This window comes from Lepidochelys kempii, chromosome 22 (genome assembly GCF_965140265.1).
Source record: "Lepidochelys kempii isolate rLepKem1 chromosome 22, rLepKem1.hap2, whole genome shotgun sequence".
Lineage (NCBI taxonomy): Eukaryota > Metazoa > Chordata > Testudines > Cheloniidae > Lepidochelys > Lepidochelys kempii.
The window spans coordinates 2,812,733-2,835,522 of record NC_133277.1 but is presented as its reverse complement, the minus strand read 5'-3'; positions in this window follow the sequence as shown (position 1 = coordinate 2,835,522).

Genomic DNA, 22,790 nt, shown 5'->3' with positions numbered 1-22,790 from the left:
CACGGGATGGGGGAGCAGGCAGATACTGGACACAGTGTTGATATGTAATACTCTAAATACTCCTAACCCCTCATCTCTGGCATTTTTCACATTACAGGTTAGGAGCCAGAGGGAGAGTGGGGGTGACGACCAGTGGCAACAGGGTACACACAACCCCCTCTGTCCAGCTGCATACGACACACAGACAGAAGTCCCCTGAGTAGCTAGTACCACTAGAGACTGTGCCAATTAACGTCCGTCCACATAGGCACAGCCCATTCACTCACCAAGTCCCCCATCAGCGCAGGGGCAGAATCCAGCCTTTGGCAGCTGGACCCAGAAGATGAAGATAGGGATGTGATGGACAGAAGTTGCCTGGCAAGGTAGCTCCTCCTTGTCTCCTCATGGCAGGTGGCTGCTGTTTGTAAAAGCCTAAAGGGATAAATTACAAAGCCTGGGGCTGGGGGCAGTGCCCAGCCAGGCACCGCAGGGGTCAGCATTAGGGAGGGCTGGTTTCATATCCCAACACAGCGACGTAGCCATTCTTCCACACTCTGGGTTGCCACTTTCATTGCTCCATTTCCGCAGGGGGGAGTGTGCGGAGCAGAGCTGTCCACCCAGGGCACCAGGCTGTCATGACAGCAATCTGCATCCAGATGACACCACTGTAATATGTGCTAATTATGCACCAGCCGGCCTCAGCCATGGCAAGACGGGGAAATGATAAAAGTCAACAGTTGATCTTTAAAATTTTAATGAAGTGGAAATAATGTCTGAGAGAGCATGTGAGGAGCAGGGAGCAGGAGAGCTGCTCTTCAGTCTAAACAGATTAAAAAACTCCGGGGGATCAAGGCAGATTAACATGTCCAGTGCTAACACTAGTGGCCCTGAGTGATGTTTGGGAAGGGGCTGTGCAAACCATATCACAAGAGAAACTAACCTGCTCTCTGTAAGCCCTGAGCAAACAAACACTAATCACAGAATAAAGGGCCAATTACTGGCTACGGCTGCAGTAATGAATCTACTAACAAGAATACACCCTCCTGGCTGCTGCCACCCTGCTCCCAGGATCTTTCTGTTTGCCGAGCTGATTAACAGGAACAAATCAGGGAGATTATTACCAGGAACAAGCACAGCCCTTTGTCCCTGGCCTGCATGGATCCAGTTCCCTGGCCTGCTCTCTTTTAAAGACGGGTTAAGATCTGCACCCTCCAGTTCTGTGACCGCCGCCCCTGCCAGTGACAGCAGGCATGCATGCCAGTGAGCTTAGCCTGAGGCTGGGGTCCCCACAGCAGAACTGGGCTTTCACACAACAATCAAGACTTTCAGCTCCTCGTTGTAAGAACATTCGCCCTGCCCACGAGCTGCTGCCACCTCCCACAAAAAACATTCCTTTCCAAGTTGTACAGTGGCTTTTTGTATTTCACAACCCTCAGAAAGCCCCAGATGATGGCTGGGAAAGCCAGGGCTGCCCGTTGTACCTGTGGGCTGAAGAAAACAAAGTTGCCTGGTGCTATAGGTGTTCATGAGCCATTGTCTCTGGGAGGAAATTAGACCATTGTGCATTGAAAGGATTCACCACACGGAGAAAGGAAACAGTGAAGCTCACTAAAAAGAAAAGGAGGACTTGTGGCACCTTAAAGACTAACCAATTTATTTGAGCATAAGCTTTTGTGAGCTACAGCTCACTTCATCGGATGCATTTAGGGGAAAATGCATGCAATGCATCCGATGAAGTGAGCTGTAGCTCACGAAAGCTTATGTTCAAATAAATTGGTTAGTCTCTAAGATGCCACGAGTCCTCCTTTTCTTTTTGCGGATACAGACTAACACGGCTGCTACTCTGAAACCAGTGAAGCTCACTGAATCCTTACACAATGGCCAAGCAACCCCAAGCTAACCCATATTCTAGTCCTGATTCTGTGTTAGCCTGCACAGGTGCAAATCAAGTGTAACTCTCTGGAAGCCAGCAGAGTTACCCCCGTGCACAACCAGTGGAAGTGAAAGGAGAGTCAGACCCAAATCTGTAAGGGAACAATGCCACCCATACACTGCTGTGGAAATGATCATAATCATTGTGATTTGAGGGCTTTAGCCTCTCAAGTGGATAAAGCGTCTAAGTTGCTGTATGTCCTATGAATCCTGCTATTATAGCATGAAATCAAACACGGAGAATGATAGGCCTGTGAACTGAAATCAACCGTACAAGAACCGAGTACAATGGGCCGTGTTTGAATTGCACTGAATAGAATGTAAATTACAATACTTTCAGTAATCTGGATAAACAACGATAAGACTGGAGAAAATAAGCCCCATTTAAAGTGGGCAGAAGAGAGAGCGACTGAAGCAAATGTAATAAACCGTGATCCATCTGCATTGGAGACCGCAATCAAAGTGAGCTGGAGGAATGTGATGGAGATAAACTGCAATCAAAGAGGGCTGAATGCACGCAGAGGGAATTGAGGTGGGGAGAGAGAACCAGGCTGAATACATCTTTTGGAATAAACCTCATTCAGCCAGAGCTCATTAAATCTCACTTGCTATACGTGTGACGCCTGGAACAGCTATGAAGTGGAGGGCGTGGGGGGGAAATCGCAGCCAGCAACAGAGATTGAACTGAAACAAACAATCACAGAGCTGCTGATTACATAGGTCTGAGAGCAGATGAGGAGCCCTGCAAAGTACAGAGTGGGAGATGAAGGCAAGATTATTTGCCATTTGATTTTATTAGCCTCATCCAGAAAGTGTTTTCAGCTCCTGATAACAGGACTCACTCTGCCCTGCAAAGCCAGAGGCCTTAGTAACTCCATTCAGGATCTTTGTCCCCATGGCCTGGCCCTGGGCTGAGCTGGGATAATGGATGGGACTCTCATAGGTTCTCAACGTTGCATGCATGGATTTTTGAACGGAAATCTCGAGCAGTAAATTAGAGCTGGAGAATTTGGTTCCCCAAATGTGCTTTGGTTTTACCCTTTTCTCCCAAATCGCTCCTCCTTCCTTCCCGTTTCTCCTCCTGGTCTGCAGCTTTGCCTGGGGGGGGGCTTTCAGAAGTTAGATGTAGGGAACCCAGCTGTAGCAACACATATCGCAGGAGAGGGAAGTGCCCAGCATTCTTGGGCACAAGATGTGCCCCTCCCCAGATATTGCTGCCCTATGGGGAAGGGTCTCCAGCAGAATAATGTGCACTCTGGGCACCAATCTCACACCTAATATTAAATCTGACGCTTGAGGTTTCGGTCCCAGGTAGAATAGGCTCAGCCTCAGCTCTGTGATCCATGCGGAAGGCATTTCTGCCAGCAGAGTGTTTGCAGAATTGCCTCCTGCTGCTGCCCACTGAAATAATAATGCTTAGCTCTTTGGAAGGCCACCCCCTGTACCACTCAAAGCATTCTATAAAGTCAGGTCAATATCATTATCCCCGCACTTGGGGGCGGGGGCCGGTGGCACAGACAGGGGAAGTGACTTGCCCAGGCTCATGCAGGAAGTCCATGGTGGGCTCATTCCCACTCCCTTCATTCCTGCCCCATACGCTCACTTTCCACTAACAGGCTAGCGATCAAACCGACCAAAAGGAGCAATTGGGGAAAAAGCAAATCTGAAACGAATACTGCAGAATATTCACAGAAAGTGGCATTAAGAATTTTCTCTTGCACCACAGACCTAATTGAAAGAGTTCATCCCACCAGACAGAAACACTGTGTGGCCTCTGCATCTTCCCTTTCAAATACTGAAATTTCCCAGTGAACAGCGATCAACAGCCCAAGGACAACCCAACCAAAAGGCTTGGCAAATATTTCTGAATACAGAATCAATTTAGAGAAATTGACCCCTGTTTACAGACAATTCACAAAGACAGCAAGAGGTGACATGAGGGAGGCAACCTAGATATGAGGGAGGCAACCTGAATGAGGCAGGCAACCTAGTGACAGAGGATGTGGAAAAAGTTAATGTACTCAATGCTTTTTTTGCCTCTGTCTTCACGAACAAGTTCAACTCCCAGACTACTGCACTGGGCAGCACAACATGGGGAGGAGGTGACCAGCCCTCTGTGGAGAAAGAAGTGGTTCGAGACTATTTAGAAAAGCTGGACGAGCACAAGTCCTTGGGGCCGGACATGCTGCAGCCGAGAGTGCTAAAGGAGTTGGTGGATGTGATTGCAGAGCCATTGGCCATTATCTTTGAAAACTCATGGCGATCGGGGGGAGGTCCCGGAGGACTGGAAAAAGGCTAATGTAGTGCCCATCTTTAAAAAAGGGAAGAAGGAGGATCCTGGGAACTACAAGCCAGTCAGCCTCACCTCAGTCCCCGGAAAAATCATGGAACAGGTCCTCAAGGAATCAATTTTGAAGCACTTGGAGGAGAGGAAAGTGATCAGGAACAGTCAGCATGGATTCACCAAGGGCAAGTCATGCCTGACCAACCTGATTGCCTTCTATGATGAGATAACTGGCTCTGTGGATATGGGGAAAGCAGTGGACATGATATACCTTGACTTTAGCAAAGCTTTTGACACGGTCTCCCACAGTATTCTTGCCAGCAAGTTAAAGAAGTATGGGCTGGATGAATGGACTATAAGGTGGATAGAAAGCTGGCTAGATCGTCGGGCTCAATGGGTAGCGATCAATGGCTCCATGTCTAGTTGACAGCCGGTAAGAAGTGGAGTGCCCCATGGGTCGGTCCTGGGGCCAGTTTTGTTCAATATCTTCATAAATGATCTGGAGGATGGTGTGGATTGCACCCTCAGCAAGTTTGCAGATGACACTACACTGGGAGGAGCAGTAGATACGCTGGAGGGTAGGGATAGGATACAGAGGGACCTAGACAAATTGGAGGATTGGGCCAAAAGAAATCTAATGAGGTTCAACAAGGACAAGTGCAGAATCCTGCACTTAGGATGGAAGAATCCCATGCACCGCTACAGACTAGGGACCGAATGGCTAGGCAGCAGTTCTGCAGAAAAGGACCTAGGGGTTACAGTGGACGAGAAGCTGGATATGAATCAACAGTGTGCCCTTGTTGCCAAGAAGGCCAATGGCATTTTGGGATGTATAAGTAGGGGCATAGCGAGCAGATCAAGGGACGTGATCGTTCCCCTCTATTTGACATTGGTGAGGCCTCATCTGGAGTACTGTGTCCAGTTTTGGGCCCCACACTACAAGAAGGATGTGGAAAAATTGGAAAGAGTCCAGCGGAGGGCAACAAAAATGATTAGGGGACTGGAACACATGAGTTATGAGGAGAGGCTGAGGGAACTGGTGCTGTTTAGTCTTCAGAAGAGAAGAATGAGGGGGGATTTGATAGCTGCTTTCAACTACCTGAAGGGGGGTTCCAAAGAGGATGGCTCTAGACTGTTCTCAGTGGTAGCAGATGACAGAACAAGGAGTAATGATCTCAAGTTGCAGTGGGGGAGATTTAGGTTGGATATTAGGAAAAACTTTTTCACTAGGACAGTGGTGAAACACTGGAATGCGTTACCTAGGGAGATGGTGGAATCTCCTTCCTTAGATATTTTTAAGGTCAGGCTTGACAAAGCCCTGGCTGGGATGATTTAATTGGGGATTGGTCCTGCTTTGAGCAGGGGGTTGGACTAGATGACCTCCTGAGGTCCCTTCCAACCCTGATATTCCATGATTCTATGACATTTCTCAGAGAACTCATTCACTATGGATTATTCACCAGGCTCTAATTAGACCACTCTGGGACAGCTTAACCTACAAGAGACAAATGCAGAGATGGCACAGACCCAAAAGAATAATAGATTCCAAGGCCAAAAGGTACCATTGTGATCATCTACTCTGACCTCCTGTATAGCACCCGCCAGAGACCTTCCCCACAATCATTCCCAGAGCAGAGATTTTAGAAAAACATTCCATCTTGATTTAAAAATCATCAGTAATGGAGAATCCACCAGGACCCTTGGTAAATTGTTCCAGTGGTTTATTACCCTCACTGTCAAAAATGTACACCTTATTTCCAATCTGAATTTGTCTAGCTTCAACTTCCAGCCACTGGACTGTGTTAAACCTTTCCCTGCTAGACTGAGGAGCCCATTATTAAATATTTGTTCCCCATGCAGGTCCTTATAGACTATGATCAAGTCACCCCTTAACCTTCTGTTTGTTAAGCTAAATAGATTAAACTGTTTGAGTCTATCACTAAAGGCGTTGTGACGGGTTATCACCCCCAGCATACCGTCATAGATATTAAGTTCAGAAGGGACCATTATGATCATTTAGTCCGACCTCCTGCACAACGCAGGACACAGAATCTCACCCACCCACTCCTGCGATAAACCTCTCACCTATGTCTGAGCTATTGAAGTCCTCAAATTGTGGTTTAAAGACTTCAAGGAGCAGAGAATCCTCCAGCAAGTGACCCGTGACCCATGCTACAGAGGAAGGTAAAAAACCTCCAGGGCCTCTTCCAATCTGCCCTGGAGGAAAATTCCTTCCCGACTCCAAATATGGCGATCAGCTGAACCCTGAGCATGTGGGCAAGAGTCTGGGAGCTGTTGGAACCACTGTGTCCCCTAACAATTCAGCTGGGTTGGTCTCTCTCACACTGCTCTGCTGGTGATTCAGCCAGCCTCTCCAGGGACTATCATCCAACACGACAGCAGGTGGCATCACTCACCCAACTGAGTTACCTGAGTGCTTTACCTAAGCCACTCATAGATAAACAGGAGGCCCCCAGGTGACTTCCCAGCTCCCCAGCCTTACACTCCTACTGGAGTATAAACGAAATATTATACCATCTTGCACTGCACAGGGATCTGTACGATGCAAGCTCATTAATTAATTTGCTCCCCCCTCAATGTGGGGAAGATACACAACAGCCTTTCTTTACAGAGCTAGGATTCCCAAACACTTCACTCAAAAACCACTGGTTAAGATAAAACATAAAACAAGTTTATTAACTACAGAAAGATAGATTTTAAGTGATGATAAGTGAAAGCAAACAGATCAAAGCAGATTACCTGGCAAATAAACAAAAACGCAAACTAAGCCGAATATACTGGATAGATGGGGGTTGATTTAGCAATCTCTCACCCTGACTGATGATACAATGAGGCTTGCAGATTCTTAAGGCACAAGCTGCATCTGCCTTGCAGCTTGGGTTCCCATTCCCCCATTCCAAGTCATCTGTCTTTCAGAGCTTCTTTCAGGCGTTGAGTTGTGGGGGAGTGAAGACAAATCATGATGTCACTCCCCACATTATATAGTCTCTCCTTATGGCAGGAACCCTTTGTTCCAAGCTAAGTTTCCAGCTCAGTTTCTGGAAAAATACAGGTACCAAAATGGTATTTAGTGTCATGTGGTCTGGTCACATGCCCTTGCATGCCTTGCAGATAGCAGCCATTATCCATAGGCTGTCTGAAGCATTCACAGGCAGGCTAAGCTCTTCCATGGTCCATTGTCTTTGTTGATTGGCCATCAACACTAGCTTCTTCATTGCTGTACCTGAAAGGCTAGCTGTGGGAGTTTTCAACTTCACATATTCCAGTAGCACATACATAGCAAAACTTTATAACTTCACATACGATGATAACACATACAATCCAACAGGATATTAACGTTCAACAGATCAAGGCTTTTAGAATTATACCTTACAAGGCATACTTTGTACAAGATGCCACATAATTATATCATAATCATACCATAATCATATTGCTATGGTGAATGTGGAGTGCTGGAGTGTCACAGGCAGGTTTTCTAATCCTTAAATCACTCTGGTGGCTCATCTCTGAACCTGCTCCAACCTATCAGCATCTTTTGTGAATTGTGGGCACCAGATCGGACTCAATGTTCCATCGATCAGTGTTTGCATCAGTGCCAAACGTAGCAGTAAAACAGTGTCTCTGTTCCTACTCGAGATTCCCCTGTCTATGCATCCCAGGATCACAGCTCTTTTGGCCACAGTGTCACTCTAGGAGCTCAAGTTCAGCGTATTATCCACCACAACCCCCAGCTCTTTGTCAGAGGCACTGCTTCCCAGGATAGAGTCCCCCAGCCTGTCATGTGCAGCCTACATTCTTTGGTCCCAGATGTATAACTTTACATTTCGCCATATTAAAATGTATATTGTTTGCTTGCACCCAGCTTACCAAGTGATCCAGATCGCTCTGTATCACTGACCTGACCTGCCCTTTATCCCTCCTCCAATTTTTTACATTCCGCCACAGGGATTCTCTGGTGTGCCCATCAGAGAGCCCCAGGGAGGAAGTCTGGGGGCGGCACCCTGGGGTGGATACCAGGGAGGTTTGGACAGAAGTCTGGATCCTGGTGTAAGTGCAGCTATCAGGCTCCACTGACTGTAGTCATTCCCTGGTTCTGCTGGCCAGTGAGGCCCCTCTGGCCTGAGCAATTCCAGGGTTTGCAGGGTTGTTTCCATTAAAATGAGAAACTGGAGATACAGGCCAGGTCTGTTTTTGGTGTGATCCTGTTTATTCATAAAAAACGTGCACAAAATCCCTGTTTCCCTGAACACAGTAGAAACAAGCAGAAGCAGGCAGAAATCCCCAAGTCTGCTCTTCCAGTGAGCTCTGTGCCCAACAAGGCCTGTCTCTTTGCTTCCTTTCAGGGTCACACTCCCAAAGTCTGCTGGCTTTCTCTGCCCGGCACACACAACCTACAGTCAGTATCCTGGCCCCTGGGTTTGCAGCCAGGGAAACCCCTGTTAATCTACCTGCCATGGGGCCTAGCCCAGATCTTCAAAGGTATTTAGGCATCTAACTCCCAGAGACATCAATGGGCCCAAGTGCCTTGGGCAGTCACCCCAAAGCCCCCAGCTGCTTTTACTATATAAAAGAGCTTGATGGTGCCTTCTGTTGAGCCTGAGACTGCTTGACAGTCACTGGCTTTAAAGAAGTCTGCAGCTGCCTTTGGAATCAAGAGTGTGGTGGCCATGTCAGCCCCAGGATATCAGAGAGTCAAGGTGGGGAGGTAACATCTTCTATTGTACCAACTTCTGCTGGTGAGCTAGACAAACTTTTGAGCCACGCAGAGCTCTTCCTCTGGGCTGGGCTTGAGGAAGAGGAGCTCTGTGTACTGTGAAAGCGTGTCTCTCTCACCAACGTAGGCTGGTCCAATAAAAGCTATTCCCTCACCCCCCCGGTCTCTTAGGAATCAAGACTCACCTGAAGGCATCCATTAGCTCCTTTCTGCCTCACAGCCCCACGAGTATTCAGAACAGTGCTAGCTGTGGCGGGGGGAACTCTGCAGAGACCAGCAAATTCATCTCACAGCCACACCGGCCATCAAACAACTTTTGGCCACTACCAGTCTCAGCTGGAGTGATACTGGCAAAAGGCTGTCTAACTTCAGAGCAATGAGCTACAGAAACTGTACAACGCAGACAATGGGTGAAACTCCCCAATTGCTGCCCCTGCTCCATTTAATATTCCAGTGGAACGTCGCTGCTCATTTAAATTATTGTGGAGAATAATTGTTTTGATAATTGTTTGATAACCTGTTATTTTCAGGTAATTTATTTCCCACTTTTTCCGTCTGATGGATGCTCCTGCGTCCCTCAGCGCCCCAAGCTGCGGCAGGAGTGATGGAAAGGCTTTGTGTTACTCTGGAATTAATATTTATTTGGCTTCTTTACTTACCCAAGAACAAGAGAGAGTATGAATAATACATAGGCCCAAAGATGCCCAGATAGGAGGCTTTACATTCTGAATGCCGGCAGGATCCAGGAGATGTGGGGGAATGTGAGGAGCACAGGCGGCTGTCACTCAAGCAAATGGGTATCTAGGGCAAAGGGAGGGCTTGGCTCACGGCAAGGCCCGTGGTTATAGGTAAAATAGAAAAGGAGTGATTATGGGTCTTGGGGAGGGAAAGGGGAGATGCTCAAAAGGACACATGGGCATAACCCAAGAGCAAGGGAATTGATGGTGCAGAGCTGCTGGACCACCCACGGAGAGATGTGCTGGCTGGTGAGGGGCCCGCTGATGGCTATAGGGAGTGTTTGCCATGGTGGAAGGTCACGTGACGCCAGACAGTTCCTAGGTAGCGTAACAGCCCAGCGAGGAAAGCCAAAGAGCACCCCCGGCAGCAGTGCAGGAACCCAGTGGTGGCGGCTTTGAAAAACAGCTCTACAGACTGGGGGCTTACAGAGGAGAAGGGGCCAGCCCTGGTGTTCCAGTACTTTTCCCAAATACAAGGGCGACCCCAGCTTCAGCCACCCCTGCGGCTACGGTAGTTAGAATAGGGGAAATGTGATATTGAAATGTACAGCCCAATGGAGAACAGTCCTCTCTCTCTCTCCCTCTCTCTCTCTCTCACACACACACACTCTTCTCTCCCACAGAACAGCCAGGCAGTGCTTTCAGGGAGCTGGTCTCCATGCCTACTTTCCCCCCAGAAATGAGTGCTGTATGTCAATCCTTCATCTTTTTCTATTGTACTCAGGGTCTGGTGTATTCCACACTTCTATAGCTGTGGAACGTGCTGCAGAATCCACCACTTGCCACGGATTTAATCAGAATCTCTGCTGTCATTAAAAATAAATTACACTTTTAGACCCTGAGGTTACAAACAACCCATTCTAAACACGATCAAGCTTAAACAACGTAGCATTGTCTGCCTGAGTCTGTAGAAAGCCTGAAATAACAGCTCTGAGGGATGGGAGCTGCCCCACTCAATCTCAGATCTGTGTTGATTCTGAAGCATAATGATGCCACTTTATCAACACTGTGACCCACTTCACTGCTGATCCTTTCAGCGGAAACACGAGTTTACTTCACAATCTCAGTCTGCCTCCCCTGGGCCAGAAGCCCTGCCTCCCACCCAGCTGCCAAAGCCTCCAGCTTCCCTGTCACCGCTCAACTACAAGAATGCAGCTCTGTCGTGTGGGTATAGCTGTCACAGAAGACAAGGTAGGTGGGGTAATAGCTTTTATTGGACAAACCTTGTCTCTAATATCTGGGATCCAACACAGTTACAACTACGCTGCAAACAATAGTCACAGAAAACAGTTCTGTGCTGTGTCCAGTTCTGGTGCCCACAATTCAAGAAGGATGATGAATAAATTGGACAGGGTTCAGAGAAGAGCCACAAGAATAATTAAAGAATTAGAAGACCTGCCTTGTAGTGATAGACTCAAAGAGCTCAATTGACATAGTTTAACAAAGAGAAGGTAAAGGGGTGACATGATCACAGTTTTTAAGTATCTACATGGGGAACAAATCTTTAACAACGAGCTCTTCAATCCAGCAGCGAAACGAGCCAATGGCTGGAAGTTGAAACTAGACAAATTCACACTGGGAATAAGGCGTACTTTTTCGACAATGAGGGTAATTAACCACTGGAACAATTTACCAAGGGATATGGTGGATTCTCCATCACCGACCATTTTAAAATCAAGATTGGATGGTTTTTTTTCTAGATCTGCTCTAGGAATTGTTTTGGGGCAATTCCCTGGCCTGTGTCATACAGAACATCAGACTAGATGATCATAATGACCCCAGCTGGCCTTGGAATCTATGAATCTATGAATCAGACCTCACAAGCCTCTACTCCGGAAGCAAAAGGCCAGAGCAGGTCAGTATTCTGGGTACGAAACTGCAGACAGCTCCTGCGCTGCTTTGTGGGGCTCCTTCAGGGCCCAGTCCGGTGTACACAGACTCAGCGGCATGTAGGACAGATGTTTGGTTTAGGCCAGGCTGGCTTGTAGGTTAATGGCACAACATACCTGGGTGTGACACTCATCTGCTCACTGTTTCTCATCAGCACGGACACTGGAATTAGTTGGTTAATGCAGCCGCCACTGTCATGAGATAAAGGGCTGAAGTATTCAGACATTTCTTATCAGCCCCTGATCGGATGCTGGCTGGTCTGTAAGTGTTCAGTAATGTGTTCCAATTGTACATGGCACGCTGGTGATAGGCATGTCAGTGTAGTCCAAGGAGGTGCTGTGTGTACCCTTCGATCGACAGTGACATCCCACTTCCTCTCACTCGCTCCTTTGAAATGGAGAAGCAGAGCGGATGCTTCTCTAATAAATCATCCTGCCTCTGGCCAGCAGAGCTCTCTGCTGATCCCTGAGCCCATCCCATGGGCTGGCTGTCCAGGGGACTGTGCCTTCAGGGGAAGGAATCGTGGGAACAAGTAAGGCCAAGGCAGAGGAAGTGATGGAGATGGGCAGATGGGGACAGAGAGCATGGGAATGGCACTGGGCTCCCCTGGGAATCATTGAGTCATAGAGGGACCTCGAGAGGTCATCTAGTCCAGTCCCCTGCAGTCAAGGCAGGACTAAGTGTTACCTAGAGTAGACCATCCCTGCCAGGTGTTTGTCCAATCTTAAAAATCTCCAGTGATGGAGATTCCACAACCTCCCTAGGCAATTTATTCCAGTGCTTAAACACCCTGACAGTTAGGAAGTTTTTCCTAATGTCCGACCTAAACCTCCCTTGCTGCAATTTAAGACCATTGCTGCTTGTCCTATCCTCAGAAGTTAATGAGAACAATTTACCTTCCTCCTCCTTGTAACAAACTTTTATGTACTTGAAAACTGTTATCATGTCCCCTCTCAGTCTTCTCTGCTCCAGACTAAACAAACCCGGTTTTTTCCATCTTCCTTCATAGGTCATTTTCTAGACCTTTAATCATTTTTATTGCTCTGCTCTGGACTTTTTCCAATTTGTCCACATCTTTCCTGAAATGTAGCCCCCAGAACTGGACACAATACTCCAGCTGAGGCCTAATCAGCGCGGAGCAGAGCGGAAGAATTACTTCTCATGTCTTGCTTACAACATTCCTGTCAATACATCCCAGAATGATGTTTGCTTCAATTCAGACAATTAGAGCAACAAGGTGGATGATGTATCTTTTATTGGACCAACTTCTGCCGGTGACAGAGACAAGCTTTCAAACTAGGCAGAGCTCTTCTTCAGGTTTGCAAAGGGTACTCAAGAGTGCCGCAGCTAAATACAAGATGGACCGGATTGTTTATCACAAGTAATTAACATACATTGTAGGAGACCACTGAAGGTGAAGTGACCAGTTAACACCTGGGCAGTCATAGGACAGAAGAGGGGGGTTAGTAGGTTACAGATTGTTGTAATCAACCATAAACCAGAGGCGCTGGGCCAGGGTGGGGGGGCCCAGGGGGCCATGGCCCCATCACTTTTTACCGGCCGTAATGGCATGTGACGCGGGGGGTGAGGTGCAAGGGCAGGGGCTCAGGGAGAAGGGGCAGGGCCACAGTTCAGGCGCCGGTGGCCCCCCATTTTTAGGGAGCTTTCTCCACTCCTGCCATAAATCCAGTGTGTTTATTTAGTCCATAATTTTTAGTGTCTAGCAAACGTATGAATTTAAATTCCCAGGCTTGTCTTTTGAAGGTGCTGTGCAGGTTTCCTTTGAGAGCAAGGATTGAGGGGTCAGATATGGAGTGATTACTTTGTGAAACATGTTCACCCACAGTGATATGGTGGTGTTGTCTTTGATCATTTTTTGTGTGAGTTCATTTGTGAGTGTAGTGATTGTCTGGTTTCAACCACATAGTTGCTATTCAGGCATTTAGTGCAATGGATGAGGTACAACATGTTATGCTAGGCATGTGTAGGATCCATGGATCTTGAAACATTTTTTATGGGGATTGTGGTCATTGTAGCAGTGGTGATATGTTTGTAGGTTTTGCATCTGTTGTTCTGGCATGGTCTGGTCCTGCTTTGAGTTAGTATATCCTGGTCTGTGGAGAGCTTGCTTCTGATGATGAGCTTGGAGCGGCTGGGGAGTTGTCTGAAGGCCAGAAGAAAGGAATTGGGAAAGATTTCTTTCAGGATGTGGTCACCATCAAGTATGGGTTGTAACTGTTTGGTGATACCCCATATGGGTTCCAGTGTGCAGTGGTAAGTGACAGCTAGGGGTGTGTGGTCACAGGGAGTTTTTTCCATACTGAAGCAGGTTGGGGCATTTGGGTAGCCTGTTCCATGATGTGATCTACTTCTCTGGTGGACTGTCCTTGTTTGGTGAAGGTGATTTTAAGTGTCTTAAGTTGTATATCCTGGATTTTCTCTTTCTCTTTAGAGCTTATTCTGTGGTATCAGTGCCTGGCTGTAGATAAGAGATTTCTTGGTGTGTTTGGGGTGGTTATTGGATCTGTGAAGATAACACGGCTGCTACTCTGAAACATGTGGTGAGCAGTCGCTTTCTTGCATGCAATTGTTTGTAGGGTTCCATTGTTGAAGCTTATAATAGTGTCCAAGAAGTTGATGCTGGTACAGGAGTGTTCTAGAGAGAGTTTGATGGATGGGTGGTGGTTGTTGAGGTTGTGGTGGAAATTAATGAAAGAGTTTAGGTCGTCTGGCCAGATGATGAAAATATCATTGATATATCTCAGGCATATCATTGGTTTCATGGTGCATAAAGGGCCAAAATCCATATGCTGTTTATGTAACAACCTGACTATGTTAGCTCTTTTTACAGGCCCAAAGTTCAGAGTTTGGTCAAGAGGCCGGAGGCCTAGCAAATACTAAACAATATTAGCTAAAAAAAGCAGAACAAATTAAAAACAACTTTGGTTTTTGCTAAAATAAGCTTAGTCAGCAAAAAGCCAGAAGGAAAGCCATAATTGGTGGCTTTATCTGAAGCTGCAAACAGACCAAAGGAATGAAAGGGGCCCTGTTTCTGTCTGTGCCCATTCCTTTTGTAGGAAAAGATACCTTCCCACACACCAACCTTGAGTTTATGGAAAAGGTTCAAGCATGTTAGGATGAGTTATGACATCCTCCCTCTCACAGATGCACACCCCTCCTCCCAAGCCACTACCAGTGCCTGCCTTAGAAACATGAATGAGCAACTGAAAAACAATCTTTATTGCCAGGTACTTTTCATTTGTCTCTTTGCTTTAACCCCCAGGTATGTACCTGTTGGACAATCAGAGGAGCTACTTCATTTCTATGGACCCCGAATCAGAATTCAACAGATATATTTTATACTAATACATTTTATACATTGTTTAAACTACTAATTGTATGTTACTTGTAAACCTGAAACCATGGGCGGAGACATTATGTAGTTTTTGACTATTGGCTTCTGTGCTTATCTTGTCTTGCTGCTAGATCTATCCAGGGGTTTGGGACTGCCTACCCCGTCGCTTTCCTCCGCCCATGGAAAATTCATATAATCCACTGTAATCAATTGATTGGCAATGTCTCTGAGTAAGGTGACACTCCCCCAGTGCTGTGCGTAATAAACCCACGTGCTTAATTCTACAGTGTCCATTTTGTTCCTTCAGTGCATTTGTCCAGAAATTATTTCTCAAAGTGGCCTGTGAAGAGGTTGGCATATTGGGGAGCCATCCTAGTAACTCGTACCTAACTTTCTGCCCCAAATCATAGCAGATGTTTTTGAGTAATGAGACTTAGAATTATTGGTGGCTTTTCACTGTGAAAACAATTCTAACATTATTTGCCAAAGCATGTTTAAGAAAGGGTTTGTTTTACTCCTCCATTAAGTTTGGAATTCATGAATTGGGAAAGCTTTAAAATTTGGGACTCCATTAATGTTGAGAATGTTAAAAGTTATATGAGGTTTCTTACAAAGTTATAAGCAATGTGAGAGGATCTGCTTATATCTTTCATGAGACAAATTCCTGGGGCAAATTGGTAAGAATTAAAATCAGCCTGGATTTTTACCCACTTCTAACTACCATTCTATACACTACTCAACAACAACAAAACAAAAAGTTTTCTATCTTTTGTGGCAGAGCTCCGACCCTGTCCCCGTGGGTCCCGCGCTTCCAGGGGGTTTATGCTAGCTTCAGAGGCTCACTGTGACCCTCTACCTAGCGCTTCTCTCTCTGGGGCCAGGGTACAGTTACTGAGCCCTTTTCATCATAAGCCAGTAAGGAGTTTGGTGAGAGTACTCCCACAGCCTCTGTTGTCCCTATGGGCTTATTCAAGAACAGTTTAGCCTCCTGTCTTCCCCTCCCAGGAGGTGTTTCTGTAGTGGCAAGTTGTGGGGAACCCGGGCCTGCCCTCTACTCTGGGTTCTGGACCAGGGACCCTAATGGTAGCAGCTGTTGGCAGCCAACCTTTCACTGCCAGAGTTGCTACATTTCCCGGGGCCACTTCCCCACAGCTCTCTTAACGTCTTCTTCACCTAGTGCCTTGTCTTGATCTTACAAACCGAGATACATGGAACCTGTGCTGTGTGGGGAGAAGTCTGTGCAACACATGCAGTTATCAATATACGAGGGTTCCCTTTCCAGTGGCTTGAGGGTGTCTTCCTTACCCAGCCACACTTCCTCTCCTCTGGCTCCCTGCTCTCCTCAGCCTGATTGGAGTGAGCCCTTTTATAGTATCAGAGGGGCCTTTAATTAGAGTCAGGTGGTCATATTAGCTTAACAGCCTCACCTGACTCATTGCAGGTTAATTGGAGTCAGGTGTTCTCATTAGCCTAACGGCTTCAACTGACTCTTTGCAGGCTAATTGGACCTATGTGTCCACCCTAGCCTGGAACAGCCCCTGCTCTCGTCAGTCAGGGACCAGCAACCTGCTTCTCCAGTGGGCATAATATCTGCCGTCGACTCCTCTGCTGAACCCGACTGGCCTGGGTCTATCACCCTGTCTAGCTGACATAGGTGTGATGAGAGGAGATTTTCTGAGAAGAGCTGGATGTTACTGGATGAGAAAGATGAGAGTTTGAAGCAATTTTTTAACAATTTCTTTTTTAATATTTGGAATGTCCTTTCTCAAAAGATGGCCAAGAAACTCTACCTTTGTTTTATTTATTTGTTTTCCATAAAATCTAATGTATACGGCTACCATTTTAGAAAGTTAGCTTTCGCAGGTACCTTTTGGACTATTTTCTGTAAAAATTTGAACATCAAAGAGCTTCACGGGGAGCACCAAAACTTTTTGTGAGGAGTCCCTAGCTGTGGAATTTGTACACTCATTTATACCGAATTGCTTTGATTCAAGGAGGTTGTTAGATGCTTGGCTGTGTGTGTGTTCTGTGTGCCATCCCACTCTGCACAGACGGCTGGCACAGCAGACCTCTGTAGAACCACCCAATGACCACAAGATTCGTTAAGGTATGAAGGCACTTGGTCAGGTTTACTGTCAACGAAGCACAGTATTGGTGCCTTATATTTTTACAAGTACTTTCAGTGCATGTATGCCCATGACAATGGGCACGGCTCAATTAGTGGACGGACTTTCCACTATCCCCTAGGCTGGCCAAAGACACTCCCTCTGAGATACAAACAAGTTATGTATTACTCCTCTGACGTGGCCAGGTGCCACCCTCTGACATGTCGAGGTACCACCCATTACCTTGTCCATGTTGGTTCGATCAAAATATCTCTATCCATCATGCTGTCATCCTGACCTTATCTTTAAGACGGGTCAGCGTGTTCCTGTTCTCTTTGGGGAATGTGTTGGTATCGAGGTGTTCTGGCACCACCCTTCTGGAGTGTGTTTGTATGTGTAACCCTTCTGCCCGTCAGAGTTGGCAGCAACAAGGGCCGGGTTCAATATCTAGGGGTTCCATTCCAATAACACAATGCAAACCGGCTCGAGCCCCCACCCAGTGACCTGGGACAAATATATACCACCCCCGCTGGGCGCCTCCAAGAGGCAATACTTCCCCTCTCGCAAGCACATAGTCTGAGTGTAGCAAAAGTCTTTTAATAACAGAGAGAAACAATGTGGCATTACGTTGGGGAAACACCACCAACCGGATTCATAACACAACCCATGAGCAAAAACAACCCCACCCCAGGCAAATTGGGGCATGCCCTTTTCCCTTTGGTTCTTGAGTCCAGCAACCCCAAAAGTCCAATGCCCCAAAAGTCTCTGTCCCTGGTCAGGGCAGCCCCAGAGTTCGAAAGTTTATCGGCGGAGCTTTACCTCCCAACCTGGGTGGAAATGGGACGGGGGTAAGAGGCACCTTACGTGATCTGAAGCTGACCGCCCCATAGCTCCATAGCAGCGCTCCGCTCCGCTCCGCCAGCCGCCCCACAAAACTCCTTCGCGCAGCTGCACTCCGCTCCACCAGCCGCCCCACGAACTCCTTCGCTCAGCTGCGCTCCGCTCCGCCAGCCGCCCCACGAACTCCTTCACTCAGCTCCATGGCCCACAAGCAGCTCCTGCCAGCCACACACTGCTCCGTGTTGAACTGCTTCACCAGCCGTCCCGCAAACTGCTCCACAATATATCTTCAGGCTCCCCCACTACTTAACACAACACTCAGTGATTTCAGCTCTTAGGTGAATTCAGCTTATAGTAGGGGAGCCCCAGTGCTGGTGCACTGTCAGCCCAAAGTGAGCTCAGCAGCCTATAACTAGACTTCTAATGAAATCAAAATTAGCTCTGATATTCCACAGTGGAGAGAGGAGGAAGTGCAATCAGCATGTAAGGCCCTCACCAAGGGGCCCATGCCACCAAGTATTAATACTTGTCCCCAGCCTCTCTCCATTCACACAGTTTTGGAACCCATGACCCTTGCCTAGCGAGTGCTACTTAGATGATGGTGAATCCCTCCATCGTAACAAAAGGCCACGTACAGTTCCAAGCACAGTTCCCATAATCAGGGTAATAACAATTTATTCTTCCTGCCCCAATACAGAGACACTGGGGATCCCACAGCAGCCAAAGTGACCATTTGGGCAGCTATGGTCTCATTCTAGGCGTGGTGGGTGTGCCTATGCAAATGAGATCTGCCCCTGAAGTTCTTTTCCACAACTTGCCACACCTCACCACCAGATGTCAGGGTGGAGCTCATCCTGACACTGCTTACATCTGTATGTGCTCTGTGCCTAGCACCTCTTAGGAACATGTGTTTCTGCAATATCAGCCCTGTTCTTGCCAGGTTCTGCGAGCAGGCCTCTAGTTCACAGCCTGACTTTGCTTTATTTTAGCAAAGCTTTGATCACTACTTTAGCCCAGGCCTCAAGCCTCATACCAGGCCTCTGATACAAGGGCTTATATTTCAGGCCTTCGGAGGTTACATGCTCTACATAGCCATGGGGTTTCAAGTTTTGGAAACCAAAGAAACTGATTGGAAGGGATTTAGAAGCTTTGCAGACACATCCAATACAGTTTCTAAATTATGTTGGTTCAACAAGATTACAAACTCCACTGACACAACCTGCAAAGTTTGTCGGCTCAGTAGCTCATTGGGCTTAAAAGCTGGGCAGATTCACCAGTATTTGGTGCAGCCAAATAGCTCCTGTTGAAAAAACGAGACAGCTTCCTGCTGTGAAGCATCTGGCGTCTGCAGGCACTGCTGCCCATTGAGCTTGCAAGGTGCAGAAGTGCATCCTGTCCCTTACATGCTGAGCAGGCCCGTCCAGCATCTCTTGGAAACTCCATGCTTCTGGCACAGAGTTCTCAAGGTCCATTGGGATCTGCAGCTGTGACCACCAGTGTACCCTAGTATCGAGTGGCCTTACTGTTTATAGAAAGTGTCAAGTTGGCTGCCGCATGGGTTCCAATATGACAAACATGCAGCAGGGGTTTGGTCATTTATATACTAACCAGACCCTCACAATAATCCCCATCTACCCCCAACTCTGCAGGTGGTCAGTGTGCTTTCTTTCTGCAAAGATCCCATGCCTAGCTAGATTCCTGGACAAAACTTAACTCAGTCTGGAAGCAGCCCCGACTCCCAGGGAGATGTTTCAACAGGCAGACTTATGACTGACAAACTGTTTGCCGAACCGTAATCAGTTGCTGGGGGATGAAAGATATGAAAGGCTCCCAAATACATTTCAATCGACTGAGCAGATGCATGTCTAGTCATTGATTATGAAACATTTTACGGCACAGGAGCGCTGCGATCTAACGAGAAGTTGACAGACGTTCATGCTCACAGGAGAGGGTTCTCCTACAAGTGGCCCTTTGAAGTAACTACGAACTCAGATGACTCAGTTACCAGGAAGGAAAAACAGTCCTGAAAAGCAGATCGGGACCCACAGACAGAGCAATTATGTCCTGCCAAAAATAGCAAAGATGGTTTGGACCTGGAAATTTGGGCTCCAAGCCCCAAGTTTCTGGTGGAGCTGTCTGTGATCCTGACTGAGATGATGTCACTCTGAAAAAGTCACAGTGACTCACATGTAACTTCATGATCTTGTGTCACCATGATCTCACTGGCCTCTGGACTCAGGGTAAGCAGGGCTGTATTTAGGGGCAGGTGACCTGGGCAACTGCACAGGGTGCCGCGGTTGGGGGACGCCGGGCTCAGGGGGCTGTTTCTGTTGTTACCAACAAAAGGGAAAGTAGAAGGTTTGAAGTAAAATTTTTCAGGTATTCCGTATGTGGATTCATTTTTCACCAACCTCCTAGAATGTTCTTCTTTGTAGGATCTCGTGGAACCTTCCAGACTTTCTGAGAACTACATTCTCCTTGAACCTCCTTGAACATTGTCAGCCAGGCCCTCGCTGGTATATAAGGGGAGGGGCATTGCCAGGAGGTTCAAGGAGATATAAGAACTAACTGAAGCGAAGCGAGATCCCAGCTGCGATATTGTGAGCCGTGTTTTATTGTGTAATTGTGAAAGTGTACTTGTGTTTTAAGACTTGAAGAGTGTAAGTAGTGCCTAATAAAGGACATATTTAATGAGATACCAGATATCGATAATGAGATATTGAACCTCTATCTACACATCAATAAAAGAAATACTGTCACTTCTTTTGTCATGCTGAACAGATAATGTTTGATGACTTTCTAAGACTGCGGAACATAGACTTTTGCATTCCCTAATACTGTCTCTTTTCCCCCGCAGAAAATAAAAGATGCCCCAAAGAAGCCTTCAGGAGCTCAGTACAGGAAGCGAAAGGCTCAGTTGCAATATAGTTTGCAGCAAGGTGCAAATTTAATGGGAAAATATCGGAAACAGAACAACACAGACCAGACTTTAGGCAGTAGCCATCATCCTAGAGCAGGAAAAATGGAGGAGTGAAGCGCAAATGATGGAAGTCCTATGACTAAGGAATTAGCAGATTTACCTGATGATAAGGAATGGAATTATGAGGAAAGTGATGGAGAATCATCCGCCTTTCCTGGTGGCGTAAAGGAGAGTGATGACAAAGAAGAATGTGGCTCGCACGAAAAGGAGAGAAACAATGAAGAAGAATCAGTCTCGCAGGATGACAGAAACGGCATTGAGAAAAATTGCTCACCACAAATCAATACATCTGATCCTGCTTTATGGCCAGCGACCCTAAACTCTGTCAATATTGATCGTACAATTTTGACCAGGCAAAATCGAGGACGTGACATTTCTAGGAAATGAGCAGCAGCAATACGCCTCCAAGGCGCACTGCGAAAGGATCCTTGCTCTGAATCCAAGAGCTTTCTTCATGCCTTGTGGCTGCCATTCCCTCAGCCTGGTTGTGTCAGATGCAGCAGCCTCTTCTTTAGGTTCAGTATCTCTCTTCAGAGCACCACAGAGGATATATGCCCTATTTTCAGCATCAGCTGCCAGGCAGAAGATCCTCACAGACACTGTTACAAATCTGACCATGAAGTTGCTCGGTGGCTCTCACTGGGAGAGCCCAATTGACCATGTAAGGCAGCAAGGTACTAGGTGACTGAGGTTTACAACACACTGATGGAACTAGCATAGTCGAGTCAAGCTGAGGCTGGATGCCGACACGAAGCCCAAAGCCTGGCAAACCAGATCACGGACTTCAAATTTCTGGTCTCAGTTGTGGTTTGGCACGATATCCTGTTCCAAGCAAAGGTTGTAAGCAAGGCGTTACTTTGGAACCCCCTTTCAACTACCTGAAGGGGGGTTCCAAAGAGGATGGCTCTAGACTGTTCTCAATGGTAGCAGATGACAGAACGAGGAGTAATGGTCTCAAGTTGCAGTGGGGGAGGTTTAGGTTGGATATTAGGAAAAACTTTTTCACTAGGAGGGTGGTGAAACACTGGAATGCGTTACCTAGGGAGGTGGTGGAATCTCCTTCCTTAGTGGTTTTTAAGGTCAGGCTTGACAAAGCCCTGGCTGGGATGATTTAATTGGGGATGGGTCCTGCTTTTGAGCAGGGGGTTGGACTAGATGACCTCCTGAGGTCCCTTCCAACCCTGATATTCTATGATTCTATGATTCTATGAACTCAGTCAATGGACAACGCGACTGCTACTGCTTTGATGAGAAGCTGCCTTGATTTTGTTGTGGCCTCCAGAGACAATGGATTTGAAGATGCCATCACTGTCTGCTACCAAAGAAATGGTGGGAAACTTAGGCATTGAGCCTGTCTTCAAAGAAACTCATATTCATCAGAAGCAGAGACAATTTGGTTACGAGGTCAGAGATGAGGCAATGGGAAGCTCAGAAGAAAAATTCAAGAGGAAGATTTTTTTGCTCGCTCATTGACACTGCTCAAGTGTCCATGAAAGAAAGGTTTGGACAAATGAGGGGTTTGTATGACCTTAGTAAGCTGCCCGTGGACAGGAAAACACTCTTGAACAATTATATGGACCTTCACTGGACGCTGACACATGGGGAATGTTTGGACGTCAATGATAAAGACCTCTGTGTTGAATTGGACAACACCCATCACATTCTGCCACACGGGCAGGCACAGATTTACCATGTAACAAACCCTGCGGTGGCACGAGGCCCCCAAAGACAGGGGGCCCCCCAAAATGCAGGGCAAATATCTGACAACCTGCCCCGAGTCCTGACCGGTGCCGCAGCAGGGCTCAGGTAGGCAGGCTGCCTGCTTGCTGTGGCCGGTGGCCCCACACCACTCCTGGAAGCGGCCTGCTGTGGGTACTCACCAGCCCCTAGGAGGGCAGCCAAGAGCTGGACAGCTGCCCTTCCACTATCTGTCCGTTCCAGTTTGCCACCTGG